Here is a 5,069-nt window from a genome sequence, read left to right on the forward strand (position 1 = left end):
TTATGTAGTGCCCTTCTTTGTCTCTTGTAATAGTCTTTATTTTAAAGTCTATTTTGTCTGATATGAGAATTGCTACTCCAGCTTTCTTCTGATTTCCAGTTGCATGGAATATCTTTTTCCATTCCCCTCACTTTCAGTCTGTATTTGTTCCTAGGTCTGAAGTGGGTCTCTTGTAAACCCCATATATATGGGTCTTGTTTTTGTATCCATTCAGCCAGTCTGTGTCTTTTGGTTGGAGCATTTAATCCATTTCATCACTTTAAATATGTCCTGCCACTCCCTTCTGGCTTGCAGAGTTTCTGCTGAAAGATCAGCTGTTAACCTTATGGGGATTCCCTTGTATGTTATTTGTTGTTTTCCCTTGCTGCTTTTAATATTTTTTCTTTGTGTTTAATTCTTAATAGTTTTATTAATATGTGTTTTGACATGTTTCTCCTTGGTTTTTTCCTGTATGGGGCTGTCTGTTCTTCCTGGACTTGATTAACTATTTCCTTTCCCATATTAGAAAAGTTTTCAACTATAATCTCTTCAAATATTTTCTCAGTCCATTTCTTTTTCTCTTCCTCTTCTGGGACGCCTATAATTCGGATGTTGGTGTGTTTAATGTTGTCCCAGAGGTTTCTGAGACTTTCCCCAATTCTTTTCCTTCTTTTTTCTTTATTCTGCTCTGCAGTAGTTATTTCCACTATTTTATCTTCCAGGTCACTTATCCGTTCTTCTGCCTCAGTTATTCTGCTTTGATCCCTTCTAGAGAATTTTAAATTTCATTTATTGTGTTGTTCATCATTGTTTTTTTGCTCTTTAGTTCTACTAAGTCCTTCTTAAATGTTTCTTGTATTTTCTTCATTCTATTTCCAAGATTTTGGATCATCTTTACTATCATTACTCTGAATTCTTTTTCAGGTAGACTGCCTGTTTCCTCTTCATTTGTTTGGTCTGATGGGTTTCTACCTTGTTCCTTCATCTGCTGTGTGTTTCTCAGTCTTCTCAGTTTGCTTAACTTACTGTGTTTGTGGTATCCTTTTTGCAGGCTGCATGTTTGTAGTTTCCTTTTTTTTTTGGTGCCTGTGCCCAGTGGCTAAGGTTGGTTCAGTGGGTTGTGTAAGCTTCCTGGTAGTGCCTGTGTTCTGGTGGATGAGGCTGATTATTGTCTTTCTGGTGGGCAGGACCGCATCCGGTGGTGTGCTTTGAGGTGTCTGTGACCTTATTATGATTTTAGGCAGCCTCTCTGCTAATGAGTGGGGTTGTGTTCCTGTGTTGCTAGTTGTTTGGCATAGGGTGTCCAGCACTGTACCTTGCTCATCCTTGTGTGAAGCTGGTTCTTAGCATTGAGACACAGATTTCTGGGAGAGCTTTCTCCGTTTGATATTACATGGATTCGGGAGGTCTCTGGTGGACCAATGTCATGAACTCAGCTCTCCCATCTCAGAGGCACAGTTCTGACACCCGGTCGGAGCACCAAGACACTGTCGGCCACATGGCTCAGAAGAAAAGGGAGAAAAAAAGAATGAAGGAAAGAAAAAGTAAAATAAAATAAATTTATTAAATAAAAAATAATTATTAAAAATAAAATTAAAAAGTAATAAAAAAAGAAAGGAAAGAAAGATGAGAGCCACCATATCAATAAACAAATTGACCAATGATAACAAGCACTAAAAACTATACTAAAAAAAACAAAAAACAAAAGAGACAGAACGCTAGGACAAATGGTGAAAACAAGGCTATACAGACAAAATCACAGAAAGAAGCATACACACACACACACTCACAGAAAAGAGAAAAAGGAAAAATATATATATATATTGTTGCTCCCAAAGTCCACCGCATCAATTTTGGGAGGATTTATTGTCTATTCAAGTATTCCACAGATGCAGGGTACCTCAAGTTGAACACTCACAGAAAAGAGAAAAAGGAAAAATATATATATATATTGTTGCTCCCAAAGTCCACCGCATCAATTTTGGGAGGATTTATTGTCTATTCAAGTATTCCACAGATGCAGGGTACATCAAGTTGATTGTGGAGATTTAATCTTCTACTCCTGAGGCTGTTGGGAGGGATTTCCCTTTCCCTTTTTTGTTCGCACAACTCCTGGGGTTCAGCTTTGGATTTGGCCCTGCCTCTGCCTGTAGGTCGCCCTCTGGCATCTGTTCCTTGCCCAGACAGGACGGGGTTAAAGTAGCAGCTGATTCAGGGGCTCTGGCTCACTCAGGCCAGGGGGAGGGAGGGGTATGGAATGCAGGGCTAGCCTGCGGCGGCAGAGGCTGGCATGATGTTGCACCAGCCTGAGGTGCTCCATGTGTTCTCCCGGGGAAGTTGTCCCTGGATCATGGGACCCTGGCAATGGCGGGCTGCACAGTCTCCCGGGAGAGGAGGTGTGGATAGTGACCTGTGTTTGCTCACAGGCTTCTTGGTGGCTGCAGCAGCAGCCTTAGTGTCCCATGCCCATCTCTGTGGTCCACGCTGGTAGCCATGGCTCGCGCCTGTCTCTGGAGCTCGTTTAGGCGGTATTCTGAATCCCCTCTCCTCATGCACCCTGAAACAATGGTCTCTTGCCTCTTAGGCTGGTCAGGACTCCCTCCTGGCTAGCTGTGGTGCACTAGCCCCCTTCAGGCTGTGTTCACGCAGCCAACCCCAGTCCTCTCCCTGGTATCCAACTGAAGCCCGAGCCTCAGCTCCCAGCCCCTGCCCATCCCGGCAGGTGAGCAGACAAGCCTTTCAGGCTGGTGAGTGGTGGTCGGCACCGATCCTCTGTGCAGGAATCTCTCTGATTTGCCCTCTGCACCCCTGTTGCAGCACTCTCCTCCGTGGCTCCCAAGCTTTCCCCCTGCCACCACCCGTCTCCCCAGTGAAGGGGTTTCCTAGTATGTGGAAACTTTTCCTCCTTCACAGCTAGCTCCCTGCGGTGCACGTCTCATCCCTATTCTTTTGTCTCTCTTTTTTCTTTTTTCTTTTGCCCTACCCAGGTATGTGGGGAGTTTTTTGCCTTTTGGGAAGTCTGAGGTCTTCTGCCAGCATTCAGCAGGTGTTCTGTAGGAGTTGTTCCACACGTAGATGTATTTCTGATGTATCTGTGGGGAGGAAGATGATCTCCAAGTCTTACTCCTCTGCCATCTTGAAGGTCTCTCTGATTTGCCATTTAGATGCATGTTTTTATTTTAACCCATGGCACCATCCTAGGTGCTTTGTCTTATTCACTTTGGTTGTTTGAAATGACTCCTAATTCATTGGTACAATAGAACCTGAGCATTTTCAATATGCTGGACGTATTTCTAGGTACTGATGATACGGTGGGGACATAGCAGTGAACCAAACAGACAATAGTCCCCATACTCACAAAACTTATACTAATTAAAGATCATTCTTAACAACTTGTGGTCACTGACCTTAAAGTATGCTTCTGGATCTCGCCATTAGGTTAAATTCCCAATCTGGTCCAGCATCTCTTGTCTTGGTTTTGCATTGCATATGTATGATCTTCTGCTATCTGTGTTCTTAATGAGAAAATCTTCCATGTGTTCTAAGTCAGCATGGAGGTAACATCCAGAGCCCTCACAGTGTCAACAAACAACAGCCTAAGCAGCCACTTGTTTTTAAAAATAAAGTTTGTAGGCCCACGGCCATGCCCATTTGTTTAGATCTTTTCTGTGACTGCTTTCAGGCTATACCAGCAGAGTTGAGTAGTTGCAACAGAGACCATAAGACCCACAAGCCTAAAATATTTACTATCTGTCCCTTTAGGAGAGTTTGTCAATCGCAACCTATTCTAGATCATTGACTGCAGGCTTTTGAGTTCTGAGTTCTCACTCTGTGAGCCTGTATCTCCCTATTGGTTGTTCTGCTGTTAGAAGAGAACACTATTCCCCCCTCCTGATGTTTCATGAGCATGGAAGAACTCCTAGATTTAATACCCCTGACTTCCCTGTCTCCTCTCTGCTCCTTCCCAGGGACAGTGAATGACCTCCCTGACTGGCAAGTGTGGAGGAAGCACCTGGACATGAGTGGCTTAGCCCCTTCTCTTTGCTTCTTTTGGATCTGCCTGCCTGTGGAGAGGTCATTCTTGACTGGCTCTTCACCCTGTAGGAAGCTTAGTGGAGAAGACACCGTTGCTGCTGCAAAGGTCTGAAGTTTGGGGAGCAAGTTCAATCAAACTGGTGCATATGCATTCTCCAAAGGGCATTATGACTATGAATGGAGATACTTTAATCTTATCTGGCTGATCCCTTCATCTATCTTTCAACTGGTTCCAAGCTCAGGTGGGGAAAAATCAAGCCTTAATAAAACCTCAAATTTTGATGCATCAGCTAGTAGCTTTGAGAACTAACACTAGCAGCTTATGGAGGCTTTGTCAGGAAAGTGGCTGTTTCTTAATGGTGTGGAGTTTAGTAAACTCTTGGTACAGGGCCCCTAACAAATGCTGTCAATCGGACATTTTGGTAAGCATGCAAACCTGAAGTAACATTTCAACTAAAGGGCAAAAAGAATCTTTCTGTAAATAGGCTTTTTGAGTATTAGGATACAGAACAAATTTTACTGCTTTTACTCAGTTTTTCGGTCAGATTTACAGGCCAGGATATTAAACTGAAAAGCATACTTTGCAGGTTGTGCTCAATCAGCTTCCAGGCTTGCAGCTGCCACCTTCCCTAGAGGACTGCCCTGGGGCTGCTCGGGCTGCCTTACCTGGAGGGGGAACTGGCAATGCCTGGGAGTTACAGAAGTCCACTGCCCAGTCCTCTTTTGCCAAACACCAAGGTGCAATTTATATCTGCAAACTGTCTGAGGGTTCAGGCTGAGGCTGGAACTCTATCTGAAACTTTATCATATCTTTTCTTGGTCTTTCCCCCCTTCTCTAGCCTACTTTCCTTATTCTCTCTGTCCTGGGAGCACTTGATTCATAAATCACTTGTGTTCAAACACTTGACTCAGGATTTTTCTGGGATAACCTAACCTTAGACAATATATATATATTTTTTTTTTCTGCGGTGCGCGGGCCTCTCACTGTTGTGGCCTCTCCCGTTGCGGGGCACAGACTCCGGACGCGCAGGCTCAGCGGCAATGGCTCACGGGCC

The sequence above is a fragment of the Physeter macrocephalus genome, chromosome 19 (genome assembly GCF_002837175.3).
Source record: "Physeter macrocephalus isolate SW-GA chromosome 19, ASM283717v5, whole genome shotgun sequence".
NCBI lineage: Eukaryota > Metazoa > Chordata > Mammalia > Artiodactyla > Physeteridae > Physeter > Physeter macrocephalus.